Source organism: Uranotaenia lowii, chromosome 3 (assembly GCF_029784155.1).
Source record: "Uranotaenia lowii strain MFRU-FL chromosome 3, ASM2978415v1, whole genome shotgun sequence".
Taxonomy (NCBI): Eukaryota; Metazoa; Arthropoda; class Insecta; order Diptera; family Culicidae; genus Uranotaenia; species Uranotaenia lowii.
Window position 1 is genome coordinate 220,711,911 of NC_073693.1, and position 15,708 is coordinate 220,727,618.

Consider the following 15,708-nt stretch of genomic DNA (forward strand, 5'->3'; position numbering starts at 1 on the left):
GATTGGATTGGCTTAGAGCTACATATGTCTAAGTGGGTGCTACGTGATTAGAATTTTTCGCAATCAGCTGTCCGTTCGGTTGGAAGGATTCGGGAGAATGAATCATCTATATATGAAGTGATTTATGCTTGGTAGTGAAGAATACCTCGAGCCATGAAAAATTCAAAACGCCTTTCGTAGTGAACGGAGAAGCGCGGGTGGAAAATAACCCCCGATTCAGCGTTGTGTCTGTGTCGTGAAGCTTCTTTTTTCAAACGAAACACCTACGAACCAGCCCTGAGAGCAGAAAATTTGAGTTGTGCTGATACGGCTTTGGAATTGATGGTGTTTTTATTTTGTTTTTGGGTTTTTCTGTTGTTGCTGAAGGTGGTGAGGTAACATCGTAAGAGCCCATCATCGTCAGAAAACGCGGGTGGAAGGCTAACCAGCAAAAGTGAAACCCAGTACAGTACCAGTCGTGGAAAGATAGTTGTTTTTTAAATGATTTAAAACCCTAACAACAATTCAAAAAAAAATATTCAGGAATTACTTTTTTGTGTTTTATTGATGTTCATTTAAAAATAATTTAGTTAATCTTTAGACCGAGGATAGTGATTTAAAAAAAAAATTTCTTCACTTAAAATAAGGATAATAGTACCATATTTGATCGTTTTTGGATGTTTTCAACTCCAAACGTAAGACAAAGTTAGTCCCGAAAAATATATCTTATAGCAGCAAAAACGCCAAAACCCTCGATGAGGCTTCTGAATTTTTTGCAAATATTTCCACTGCATTTACAGCGTAAAAAATGGAACCTTGGTCACAAAACTGCAATTAACGCTCAACCAGCATAGCTTTTCTACAGCTTGTAGCAAAATTTCCTGTTTTAAAGTTAACATTTAAGATAACATGGGTCAACAAGTTCACTTTTTTTATGTCAAGAGTTTTAGAGCTGGTTTTGACTAATTTGAGGGCGTCAAGTTGAAATATTTATTCAATCAGTGCTTCTCTCGCAGCTCTTTTTTTCGAGATCCAAGAGTTTGTTCGAAAAAAAATGGTAGCTTTGAAGAATATCTTAAAACATTTTAAATATTCTTAAACAAAAGGTTTTAAATAAATAATCAACTTTTCCGAACACTGCAAATGATTTTGATTTCTAAAAAAAAAAGATACATAATTAAAGTTACAATACAATTTTGTCTTTATTTCCCGTTCGCTTGACATGCAAAATTTAAAGGAAATTTCAATGAAACTTTAAACCAGAAGAAATCTTAGCTAATTTTCAAAGCAACAATCAAAACGTTTTGCGGTTTTTAACAAAGTTATTGAACGAATCAAAATTTGCAATATCAATAGTTCAGAAATGTCATATGTCATATAATGAATTTTGACCTAGCTGGTTTAACCGGCCTTGTTCAAGTTCTTGAAAAGGTTGTAGTCCTTATGTAAAGTTTCTCATTTTCTAAATGTATTGCATTCTGTTCTTTTTAATTTAGTGTTTTATAAACTTGTTATTTTTCCTCAAAGAGCCAAAAACAAACATTGCAGCATTTGGATGTTCTGGTTTGAAAATTCCAGAATATTTTGGTGGCGATTAACGTGTTCCTTTATTATTAAATGCCATAAGTGAAGTTTGGAACTAAACGGCTCTATCTATTAAAAAACTTTTAATTGAAAAACAGTTTGTTTATCATGAAAATACTAAAAAAAATAATGTTCAGGCAAACATCACACACAACCTTTAAAATAAAGATTTTTGTCCCGAGGAGAGTAACAGTTATTTTTTTTAAATAAAGCTAGGCACTATCTTCACGTCTGTTTGTTTGAATATTGCTCATTCAGTTTTGCAAAATACATAAAATTTCTTTAATAAAAAAGTTGATGTATTATGAGGCCATACATCAGTTCAAGACATAATAGAATTCATGAATATTATAGGTTCAATTTTTTTTTTTAAATAATTTTCTCTGACAGCTAATTTCACAATCGAAAATCTCATAAAAAAATACAATAAGTAGGTATTTATAAGAAAGGCTGTTGCTCAGTATCAGAACTTGATAGCTTACTTCTCTTCAACTCTATCGATATAAATCACCACAAATAAGGAGTGTTTACGAAAGAGTAAGTACAATAGTGGAGAATTTCACACTTTCGAAGCAATAAGTAGTCAAGATTTTGATGAAATAGTTAACGACATAAAACCCTCAGCTGGTATCGAAAATGTCTCCCTAAAAATTTATAAGGATTCGTTGCTGGTATTAGCCAACCCGTTGAGAAATGTCATAAACACGAGTCTGCAGTTAGGAATAATACCTAAAACGTGGAAGTGTTCTTCTGTAGTTCCCATTGGAAAACAGAAAAATGCACAAGAGGCGACGTTTTATCGTTCTATAAAAATGTTAGAAATTCAAGAAAAGATGCTAGAATTAGCATTAAAACAGCAATTTTTACGCTTTATTGAGTGTGAAGACATATTGATTGTTGAACAGTCTGGATTCAGGAAGCAGCATTCAACTGAATCTGCTGTTAACTTAATACTTCGATATTGGAAGATTAACATTGAAAACGGAAACTATTGATCGGTTACTGCTGTTAGAAGTGTTGGTAAAAATTGGCATCAATGGTACGGTTCTAAGCTGCTTCAAAAATTATTTGGAGAATAGAATGCAACGAACAAAGTATGGTTCATCTTACTCGCGATACAGAGAAAATAACCTGGGAGTTCCCCAAGGAAGTGTATTGGGTCCCTTGTTATTTATATTGTACATCAATGACATGAAAATGTGCTTAAATCACGGCCGTCTGAAGTTATTTGCAGATGATTCCGTCTCCTATTGGAGTGGAAATGACCTAGAACTCGTTGTACAAAAAGCAAATGATGATTTGAAAAATATTGCAGATTTTTTGAAACACAGAAAATTATGCCTAAATCTTGATAAAACCAACTGGCTGAGTATTGGAAATCGCAAAATAGGAGTAAGCCCTAAGTTATTAATCGATGGTTGTGAGATCAAAAGGGTTCGTCAAGTACAAGTCGATGAAAAATTGAATTTTATAGCTCACATAGACTACACAATCAAACAGATTGCCGTGAAATACGGTGTACTTTGTAGAGTAAGTAGATATATCACAGAGAACAGACGTACAAGCTCGAACAAAAAATCTTCCAAAAAGTGTGTAAAATTTCAAATGCTGACATTCAAAAAATACGTTAGAAATTGACTTGAAATAGTGCCATCTATTGCGCCGTTCAAAAGTTACAAATCAAATTTTCAAATGGCCAGTTTTCGAAAAGGCCCATCCAAAAAAACAAAAAAAAAGTTCAGAACTATCGTTGGAAATTTTACACAAGTTTCGTGGGCTAGCTTGTATGTCTGTTCTCTGTGGATATATGACTTTCTGGTCGAAAAAAATTTACGTTAAATCTGTCATCATGCCACTCTTCGACTATTGCGCTACAATTTTACTGCATGCATCTGATACACAAACAAAGCACCTACAAAGAATTCAAAATACGAGATAATGCGAGTAGTGATACGATGTAATCGATACACACCAAGTACATTGATGCTCGACATACTTCAATGGTTGCCAGTGAAACAGAGAATTGCGTATAACAGTTTGATTTTTATATATAAAATGAAGAACGGAATGTTACCGGATTACTTATTGGACGATCTGCAGTACGGCAACGATGTACATAGCTACAATACGAGAAGAGCCCACGATTTCAGATTACCGAATACGAGAAAGAAAATGACAAAACGATCAGTTTTCTACAACGGTCTAAAAATGTTTAACAGCCTGCCGCAGACAGTTCAAACATAAACACTTTCAAGAAATTGGCTGTGATGAAAATCTGGCAAAATACCAGATATAAAATTGTACGGCGATGGACATACGCGGGAGTTAGGACTTGTTTGTACAGAATTAGATAAAATAATGCAAACAGAATTATCCATAGGATAAACTGTCCCTCCCACTTCTAAAGAAGCGTATGGGGTGAAGGAAGGACCCAATTGGGCCTGTGGGACCATCACAAAAAAAAAGAAAGTTGACACCAATTTTTTAAGGCTAATGATAAGTTCTTGAATAAAAATATATAATTAGGTTTAAAAATCGACAAATAGTGAACATTTCATCTGCGAGAAGTCAGTAGCAGTAATTTTTAACCAATCACGACATTCACTTTTTAATTTGACATGATCCCATATTTTCTGAATTTATCGATTACAACTAACAAATGTGGTATTCGATACATTACAATGATCCTACATCATCAATGCCAATTTAAGCGATTTTCCAAATCCAATATGAAAATTTGATCATTGAGTGTATTGTATGTTTGGTTTTAACTTTGCACACTAAAGGACTTTTCCTCCAATTAAAGTTTTCGATACTTGCCATAATATTTTAATCTTCTATTTGGAGATTAAACTCTTTATTCGGATATTTAATAATTTCATATGAAAACCAAAATAAGTTAAACACTCGTAAAATCTTATTGTGAATTCTTGACTTCATTCAAATTCTGAATAAACCAGTCAATCATTGTTCATTTAATTTTTTTAATGTAGAAATATGTATGTGTTTTAAATAAAAGTTTCAATATAATTGTATTCCAGACTCCAGTTACGATTTACGGTTTTACGATCTGTTTTGTAGATTTATTGTTTAATTGAACATCTTTTGGTCTTCTGATTTCAAGTATTTAATTTTAATCTTTATGAAATATCTTTGCTGTATTTTTTTTTACTTTTTAATTATCTTAGTTCAAGTCCGAAATGCATCATTTCTGGTTTTGAATTTATAATTCAAATTGAGGTATAGATTTCTACTTATTTGATATTTTTTTATTTCAAACTCATTTAACACTTAAAATTTAATTGAAGTTTGTTTTCTTTGTTTTTCCGGTTGTTTCTTTAAATTTGTACAGCGATTTTAATCTCTTATTTTTTTAATTACTCCAATTAATCTAACACTTTGTTTCATACACATTAGTAACAAATGTGCGAAAGAAGTGAATAATGTGTTGTTCGATTTTTTTTCTTGATGATCACATCATTTCCAACTGTTTGATATTATTTTTAGAAATCTTAAAAAAATGAAGGGTTAATTCATTTTTAAGTGTACACTTTGAACTTCACAAAGCTAGCTTAAACTTAAATACTTGTCGTTTTTATCCAAATTCATTGAGTTAAATTAAGAATTCAAAGTTTCAGTGTATTACATATTCGATAATCGAAATGGGTTTGAGTTATTAGCTCAAACGTATCGGTTATCAAAGTTTGTGACAATTGTCTGACTAAGAATATAAAAAATTAATACACAAACCCACCTTAACGAGATATTTTTATCTAATTCAGATATAGTTTGCTATCAAAATCTTAGTTTTTGTCGTTTCTAAAAAAATATTATATCTCATTTGATACAAACAATTGTTTTTTCCTGCCTCAATTTGCTTGCTTTGAAAGCTTATTTAGGAATTTTAGAACTCTCATTTCTTGCTTCAGGCAGGGTTGTGTGTACTCAAAATTTTCAAGGATCGTGTAAGTTTGAAACAATGCATGAAATTTTGAGTACAAGTCTGGAGGCATTTAAAAATTGCATTTTGCGTACAAGTTAAATAGGAACAAGGCTAACATTTCATGAAAGCTTGCAAGCTGCGCAAGACTTACATTTTTGCATTTTTTTTTCTTGGTAATCTTATTATAATGTTATCAAAGGGTGATTTAAATTAGTTATTCTTGCATAGACTTTTTGATATAATTTGAGATATTTTAAAATCATACAAGTACTTAATTATATCTCATTTTGATAGGAAAATATATCTTGATATAATATTGTTATTCTCTTCTGATCGAGCACTGCGTACAGCCGCTAAGTTGTTTTTTTTTTAAATCGTTTCATTCTATCTGAATTCACAGAGGATTTATATCTATATAATTTAATAATATCACTGATGAAATATCTCGTTGAGATGGGTTTGTGTAACAATCTTGATATGCTCTTCTGATCGGGTATTGAACGATTATTTGGATTGAAATCGAATCCCGATCAGGAGGGAAAAACTAAATTATATCAAGATGAGATATTTTGATACTAATATTTTTCCTATCTAAATGAGTTATTATTCAGTACTCATAGGATGTTAAAATATCTCAAATTATATAAAAAAATCTATGCGATCCTAGCTAAATCATATCAATTTTAGATATGCTCCTTACAAGATTATATCTCGTTCAGATAGCAAAGTTTGATATTGGGCAGAACAAAACCTATCAATATTATAACTTATCAAGATATGAGTGCTTCGAGAAAATTTTCTAGTGGAATGTCAATAAACCACATTATTTGCTAAAACCATGCCCCATTTTTGGTTTCCCAAAACTAGGATTCAATTTTTGAATCTGTTGAGCGAATCTCATAAACGTACGGTTTGGGCCGTTGACTTCGATGTCCGTGTTTCAGAAAAAGTTGTACGTATATTTTTATTAGGACAATCCGAAAAAAATCTTGATCATTGAAAATGAGCTCAACCCCATTCAATTCTGTCCATCAGAATAAGATATAATTCAGATTGGAGAAACTTAAAATCGAAATTTTGTAGTACTTAATTATAACTGAATCAAATGTAAATATCTTGGTGAGATACGCTTGAGTTATTATTTTGATATGCTCTCCTGATCGGGATGCTTGGATTTTCTAAGTTTTTCAAAACAATTACACAGATTTTCTCGATTCAAATACGATCAGGAAAATTATTACTAATGCTTATAATTTATAAGTATCTACAAGAACAATACACACGCACAGCTGCTAAAGCCGGGCAGCTTTGTTTGCCGGTGGATTGAATTTAGGGAATGTTTTTTTTTTTGCTTTTTGATTTTGATTTGATTTCTTTCAGTCATACGCACTCCAGGGTTTGTCTATGAATCGTGTGACCAACATCTATTTGCTAAGTGTTAGTCAATCTCGTTTTTAAGTTTTTTTTTTCTCAGATTTAACTATTTTTGGTTATGAGAGTATTGAAGATGAAAGCTCAAATCTGAGAAAAAAAAGCCTAAATCTGAGAAACAAGCTTAAATTTGACAAAAAAAGCTTAAATCTGAGAGATGTGCTCCACACGGATTCTACATCATTGCAGCCTTGTGTACGCAATGCGGTTGCGCTGATAGGTTAGTGCCGGCGCTCACAAATCGAATCATCTCCGGTTGCGTTCTGTTCTTATGCCAATGATGCTATAATATTGATTACTCACGATTGGCATAGAGGCTGAATTTTGGGTGTAGCTTTTTAAAGCATCTGCTTCCAATTCGACATACGAAGCAACATGACCAAATAAAAATTCTATAAAATATTATTTGACGGTCGCCATGAAAAGAATCGTTTGAAAAAAGTGTAGATAATTTTTCAAAACAGAATTTGTAAACTGGTAAACTGTATGTATGTAAACTGTACTTGATATTTAGGTTGTTATTTGTTTTTTCTTCTAATAACTTGTAATGGTTAACTATTGATAAGAACCCTCTTTTATATACGATTTAGTGTGATATATGATTTAGTGTTACTCTACGTTCGAAAGATTAATTTAGTAAGTTTTTCCCCAAAAAAAATCCATGCTTTTCATGTTCAAACAGTAAAGGGTTCACGTTCGATTGGTACTGTACTGGCACTTTTGGAATTGGTAAGGCGGCGTGAAATGACCGCAGCGAGCAGAAGTTAAGCTTTTGCTCCAATCGTTCGCCAATACGGCCCATCTAAATTGGATGAGCCGGAAAAATAATGAAAACAGAGGTAGAGAAAAAACAAAAATTGTCGGTAGCCGCCTCGATTGACCGTCACCGATATATAGCGATTACCGGGCTAAATTTGAGTGGCACTAAATGGCACAGATTGTTTGGTGGAGTCGTAAACTAATCGGTCGACGACGTGTGCTCCGAAAAAAAAATAAGCGCAACAATCATCCGAAAAGTTTTATGTCGACTTGGTTGTTGTTCATTTTGTTTTTGGTTTTTGATTCTCGTTTAGGTCTTATGTCTTTATGCTATGCTCTCGTCGCAGCAGCAAATCAATTAATCTAATTGAACTCGGGCCTAACGATACGAAACAACACCACGTAACCCTTGAGTGAACATCTGCTATCTACCGGGGTGTTTCGTGTATCTAGTATTTGTTTTATTCGGCAAATCGCTGAGAGATGTCAAGCCTTGTTAGTCGGCACCGTATTCTGACACTCTGGGGGGACGACTAACTTTTCGTTGTTGCCTGGATTGAGCTGAACTGACATTGGAATTGCAAACCAACTGCTTGCTGCTCATCGTGGCCCCCTCCACCATCATCAGCGCCTCTCCAGGCCGAACAGGTAAGCTTGAAATTGGAATGGAACACTAAACTGAGTTGATGGATATTCCATGGGGATTCGCAAGAGCAGTTTGCCGAATCATTGTTTAGCTATTCTTTTTTTCGCAAAAAAAAAACTCATGGATCCTGCCAAAGAAACTTCGTCTTCTTTGAACTAACCCTAAGGAATTACCACAAACGAAATAAAAGCTCCATTTGTAAATCAAATGTACGGAATGACTGGAAAATAATGCAACCAACTTGGGAATGCTGTAGCTTAGCTCAGCTTGATGGACTACTCACATAGATTTTATTCATAAACGATTAAATCCAAAACTGAGACCGAACCCTGATCATCGAATACATAGTACACTTCCTGTGGTCTGGTGTTTTGGCATTTGTAAGATGCTAGTCATCATAACTTTGCAAGATGTACGCTTAAGGAGTGTATTGGGCAGGCTTCCGAAAAGTACAGCTTTGCTATGACAGCCTTTTTCTTGCCGAACAAACTGTCTCGGTTTTCCTTACCACTCGGTTCGCTGCTGTACCGTCGGTAACGAATCGTAGTGCTTCGGCTACATCGCACACGTGCGAGAACCCAGGCTGTATCTCAACAATCGGCTCAAAGCATGCGTTGCCGAAAATGTTGTGCTTTAAGCTGTAGCGAACCCAACCGACAGTTCGGTTTTCATCCCTTCATGCCTCCTGTTTCGAAAATAATTTCACCTAACTGTCGGCTGCAGGCCGTGACAGTTTTTGCAGGGCTGTCACGGGTGACTGTCATGCCCATACCGTACCCATGCCCGATCGTATGCGCTGCTGCTCGGTTTCGAATAGATCGAACGAGCCATCTATTCGCACCGAGCAGCAGCATACGACCGAGGAAAACGCGATGTGTGATGCCGGTGCAGGTTAGGCGAAAAGGGAAGGGGAGGGTGATTGGGGTGATCACCACCCGCAGTAGCTTCAAGCAAAAGGAAAATTCATACGTTCGTTTGAAATTAACTCGGCCCGAGCGAATCTCGGCTACAGTCGGACGGAGTAAGTAGTGCTGTCATGCGAAATTCAACGCATTGAAAACTGTCACGAAGATATTCCCAAAACTGTCACGAAGCTTAAAAAACTTTCATACCCACGAACAAACTCTCGCATGAGGTAAAACGAGGCCTCGCTGCACATCGCACGACCGCTCCTTTTAAAACTGTCGGGGAAGAAATATTCGGGAAGCTTTCATCGAGGTGCATGTGCGACTTTCGCAAGAATACTGTCGTTCGCCAGTACTTTTCGGAAGCCTGGTATTGGGAAAAAATGCAACAATTTGTTTGTTTTAATAACTTTTGAATGCATGGATAGAAATTGATTAAATGTTCAGTGGAGCTACCTAGTAATGTAATATGTACGTGTACAAAGTTTGGTGACAATCTGTCAATTGGTTTTTAAGATAACGTCCAAAACTGGAGTGACAAAATTTTTTGGGCAGGATCGAGAAAAATTCAAAAAAGGCCCAGTGGGAAAAAAGCCGCTGGAAATCAACTAATCGACCAAAGTTCACTTGGTAAATCGTTTAAGAAGTCCTCAAGTTCCAGTAGTGTGCTAAAATTTGAATAAAAGTGAAGATGATTCATTCCATGTAGTGCGATGGAATGTGAAAGGTTTTTTCAAACTCAATCACAAATATGAATAGATGAAATGATAAAAAAGCCAGATTTTTCTGACTGGTTCGTTATAAATAGGCATGAATCAATTTCTACTAGGTAAAAAAGCTGCTCACCGGTAAAATAAACAAAATACGGTGGTCAAATCGTGCGCAAAATATTTGGACTGCTTGTGGGGAGATATTTTAAAAAGTTTCGTAATGGACAGCAAAACGAAATCATTAGCGGCACCTGGCAGGTTTCCAACCAGAAATTTTTCGTTGACAAGTCTTGCCTGTATTTCGCGGAGATAAACAAGAAGAAAAAATGAAAAATTTAATGTCTAGTACTTGAAGAGGCTAAGGATCTGTGAAAACGGCAAATTACTCATTCTTTAATAACTATTGACACGATGAATGGTTAAAAATACAAACAATTACCTTTTTACCTGCAAAACAATTCCATAGATCCCTAAAAGTTTATACTCTGTTTAAGTTGGATCTGGAATCGTGCCATTACGCAAAACGGTGTTGGATTGATAAATAGTCACATATGTTGTTTTTGTGCCTAAAGAGGGCAATCGATTAAATTTGTTATAAATTCCACCATATTCAAAATTTTGAGATATTCTGTGGTGGTTCATTGCATGTATTAGAGGTGGCGCACGTGTTACCCAAAAGTCGAAAAATTTCTTCATTGTGCGCTATCTCAAAAACAACTTGCCAGAACATCACAAAAATTTGCACATGTAAACATTACCAGATAACTTTACTGAAAGTTTCATCAGTTTCCATTATGCATTCAAAAGTTATACGCAAAACAAAGTGTGGCAATTTTTCAACTCCGTAGAGTTTAAGAAAAAAGGTCTCTTCAAAAAAAACATGAAGTTTCACTGAGAGCCTATGTGTGTGTCCGTTTTAAAAAAAAATATCAGTAATTATGAATTTATCACAGCTTGACACATGCCCGGTCCTATTGGGGTGTTCCTCCCACTCCCAACCTCCCCCCCCCCCCCATTTTTCCTAGTTGAAGTACATTAAATTTCCAACATTTTCGTGTTGATCAACAAAAAAAAAATCACTGAAAGTCCTGAGGTTGGTAAAAGTGGGTCCATCAAACTCAAACAGCCACTGCAATTTCTTGGGCCGAACGTCACCAAATAACTTTTGTTAAGTTACTAAGAGTGTTCAGTTGTGTGCCCCAAATGACCCGACTTTTGAAAAAGTTGTGTGCTGCAGGTTAAAACTAATCCTTGGCCTAGTGCAAGATCTCATGCCAAATTTGGACCAGATCGGATCACGGGAAGGGGTCGCTCAACGAGCCTGAACTTTGTATGAGAATTTGGGACATTTTCTTCGGGAGAAATATGAAAAACCAGTTTTTTTTATGGAAAACTTTGGTTTCCTTCGGCCGATTACTTTTAAAAATGGGTTTTCTTAAAGCCCAAAGTATGACAAATATTTTATCCCAAGGCTGCAAATCGATTCGAATCGGCTAACTTTTTTAAAGGTGGTATTCATCACGGTTAATGCTGCGTCGAAATGTTCGAACGTCCCGATTCATTAACAATGATGAATACCACCCTTAGAAAAGTTAGCCCATTTTTGAAGCTTAATAACTTTTTATATTAACTCGAGTCGATTTGCAGTCTTCGGACAAAATATTTGTCATAAACTAGGCTTTAAGAAACCCCGTTTTCGAAAGAAATCCGCCGAAAGAAACCAAAGTTCTTGATGAAAAACTAGTTTTTCATGTTTCTCCCGAACAAAATGTCTAAAAATCCCATACAAACTTCAGGCTCGTTGAGCGATCACTCCCCGTGATCCAATCTGGCCCAAATTTGACATGAGATCATGCACTAGGACTAGGATCAATTTCAGCCTGCAGCGCATAACATTTTACAGGTTTTGAATTTCCCATATAAATTTGAGTAAGTCTAGTGTTTAGTTTAAATTGATGACCCTCTACTATGTATTTCGGAAATTTCAGCTACGTAATGAAATGTAGAAGCAACATTTTTGCAAAAAATTTCACTAAATATCTCTCCTACATACACTGCCGGCCAAAAGTTTGGGATCACCCTCTAAAAAACATGCAAATTTAGATCGTTCATATCTCAGCCGTATTAGGATATATTGAAAATCTACTGATCTCATTTAAAAGATAATGAGCAATAGCTATTTCGAAGGTATTTTGCCCAGAAGTAATATTTTAATTTTGTACCTTAAACTTAACCCAAAGTTAGAACATTTTTAAAAAATCGAACTCAATATTCAAAACCGATCACATTGGGATCGGGTGGACCCAATTTCGAAATTTGAGATCCTTATTTTATTAATTAAAAGTATATTCTAAAATTTTTGCTCAATTTTTTTTTATTGTGTTTTCAGAAGTAAAGAATAAGAATAACACTTAGAAAAATTATTAAAACGCAAAAATACTTGCATTTTGAAAATAAAAGTAGTTCCTGTCGTGAAATTTACGAAAAAAAAAATATATTAGGCCTTATCATCATTTAAAGTTCAAAAACCGTCATTTGACCGCCTCCGGTACGTTTAGTTTTAAGTTGCGTTTATAGTAAGAAAATTAAAATGCAGGATTTTTTTTATGTAGTAATCGGTTTTCCAGTATGCGCTTCAGAAGCGTATTTCTTTCACAAGCAGTCTAACCTTCTCATTATTCTTTTCAGCATTGTAACCATTGTTTGATGCTAATGTAATTCGATTTATGAATAACAAATTAAAAGCAGACATTTTTTTTCCACCATTTTATCGGATGGGTTATATATTTCTTTGTAAAAAATGATTAAAATTAATAATTAAAAATGTTTCAATGAAGTGTTTGAATTTTGTTACTTTTTGTGACAACTTAACAAATTGAAAAAAAAAATTTCTCGATATTTGTTTTGTTGCTATTTTCATTTTTTACAGAATGCATCCCAAAAATAAGTTCTTTCTCTTTATTAAAGGTATTAAAACTTACTTGACGATTTCAACTATGAAGACACATTTAAAATTGAAGAATATCAAAAAATAAAAAATATTTTATTCAAAAAATCTACATGAAGGAATAAACATCTAGCTTAGATGGAACGATTCAAAAACTAATAAATATTTCATTTTCCTCCCACATAGGGGAGAAGCGGCCTAAATGCGCATACGAAGGAAAATACTTATTTTCTCTCATATTCCAATAGATAGGAGCCGGCCCGTGCGAAAGACCCGTCCATGGGGGGGAGGGGGGGGGGGGGGGTGGTGGGTCTTTCGAAATTCATTTTTAGCTAGAAATAATAACAATACCAAAAATGCATAATAAACAGCAAAATTGATTTTTAAACCATTTTTTACTCATGACCTTCACATAAATTCGAAAAAATAATAAATTATACTGATACGATTCAAAATAAATCAGAATAAAGTTTCAAATCAATGCTAGTTCTGGTAAGTTATAAATAAATTATTAAAATGATGATACTTATTCTGAACTAGACGTTTCAAGTCAATATATTCGAAACACCAGAAAACGAATGCGTATAAAAATTTCGAATAAAACCAAAACTTTCAGCATGAACACCAGTGCACAGGAAAAGGATTCATAAAATATATCACCAGATATGAAAAGAAACGGAATTTGAGTTTTCAAATATATTTCAGATCAGGTCAGGAATTAACCATGATTAATTTTGTTTTTAAAAACGATTTGCATTGTAAATTATAGATGATTTTAAATTACATTTCGTTTCTTTATTTTCAATTGAAGAGTTGATTCAAAATTCCTATGTATTATTTTGAATTTTAGATAAGGATTTGAAATGTGAATTTTCGATAAGGAAAAACAATCCATTTTGAACATTAGCGAATTTATTCAAAACACACAGATGATAATTGAATTCAATTTAATTATGTGAAATTTTTTATTTCAAGAGTGCCAGGGATCAAAGTCAGAGATAAAATTCTTTATTATATTCAAATTCATCCAGTTATCAATATAAAAGGCTACAAACGATTAGGATTTATTGAAGTTTACAATAATAACTTTTGATATTTAAAACACAACATGTTAACAGTTTAAGAAAAGGGTGATTTCTTGAATGATCAAATATGAAACTGTTAAAAATAAGGAATTCAAAGTATTGTATAAATATTGAAAACAGAAAGCGAATACTAATTATGCTTTTAGAACACAGAAACTCAGAAGAGAGAAGAGAGGCAAACTTTTGAAAAATATTTCATTTTTTTAATTAGTTTGACTTAAAATTCGGAAAGTTTATTTGAAAAAAAAAACCATTCAATAGAATTTGGTAAATTATAGTTCGGTAAATTAAAATATTAGTTTAATTTATCGGCCTTTTTTGTAAAAATTATGTTCTTTTAGTAAGCACATTTCGAAATTTTGAAAATGAAAGTTTATTCCGTGAGAACTCGCTTATTTTCAACATTTTTCGATTCTTTTTTTTATAACCAACGGTTTTAATCACCACAGCTTTATAAATTCAAACATACTATGAAGATAAAAACGAAAAGATAACATTTTAAAACGAATTTGTTTCTCTAAAACGTCTTACCTAATTAAAATCTTTTCAATGGAATTTTATTTATAATTCAAGTGACAATATTTTGATGCCTATGGAAATTTTTGGCATCCTGAACTCGATTTTTTTTTCAGATTTTGTGTACCACCTCTTTTTTTGGTGGTATGGAGATAAGAAGTTTCAACACTAATCAGTTTTAAGTGTTTTATTCAATTAAGGAATATAATTTTCATGATGACGCTGAATGATCTAAAACAGTTAAATTCCACAGTTTTTGTTAATTGGGTGTAGATTGACTTTAAAAGTAAATAAAAAAGCGTTTATTTCATTTAACAAATTGATTGAAATCTGAAGAACGAATTAATTTTTGCCCTTAAAAATATCTCAAATTTTTATTTAGTTAATACTTCTTTGAAAATTCGTTTAAATTTTATTATTTTATGGTATTGAGAAAAGAAAACAAATATAAAACTTCTTTATATATTTTTTGGAGTTGAATATTTAGAAGATCAAAATGCTCAAAAGAAAATGGTGGCTGAAATTGCTTTCTTGAAAAATATTTCATATCAGCATAAAACTTGTAATGATATAAAAGTTTTTTTTTCTATTATAATAGTGATAAGTGATAAAGTTATGGATGAACTAATTTAGAAATACTTCTCTAAGAAACAATTTTAAAGACGTGGTAGTGTTTTTGTGTGTCAAGATTGGAGTTTCAATACAGAAGGTTTATTAAATTTTAAATCTAAATTGACAATTAAAATTAGTTTCAATTCGTGAACGTTATATATTTAGCATCTTAGATGACTTAGGCCTAGAATGACTAAAGCGTACTAAATACCGCCTGAGGCAAGCCAATTGTCTGACATGTTTTTAACACTTGTTTTCAGACACCTTTGTGTAATGAGTTATTTCATGTTACTGCGGTAAATTTCTCGAACTGAAAATTTTACTTGAAAAAAATCTCTTGGGTTTAACCCATAAAAAGCACAGATCTAGGAAAAAATGTTTCAATTGACTTCTAAGAAAAAACTTACAGAGGTTTTCTTATTGTTGATTATTCGAAAATGCCGGATTCATCCACAATATAAGCAAAACCAAACCAAAATCTCAAATTAAGTTAACACAGTTAATTATTTTTGAGTCGAATGCAATTTTTTTATTTGTTTCAACGAAAATTTTTCTTTTTTTCTTTTGGAATTTTGAAATAAGATTTCAACG

General features: G+C 33.2%; 1 protein-coding gene across 11 annotated transcripts in view; it reads left to right on the plus strand.

Moving 5' to 3' along the window:
• The window catches only part of LOC129755813 (uncharacterized), a 263,710-nt gene that overhangs the window by 58,285 nt on the left and 189,717 nt on the right, over positions 1-15,708 (plus strand). Inside the window, exon 2 of one of the 11 annotated variants that reach the window (XM_055752483.1) lies at positions 8,011-8,344. The exons of the other annotated variants lie outside the window; for them this stretch is intronic. The gene's annotated coding sequence lies outside the window, so the exon portion shown is untranslated. The remainder of the gene's footprint in view (positions 1-8,010; positions 8,345-15,708) is intronic. 11 annotated transcript variants of the gene reach the window in all.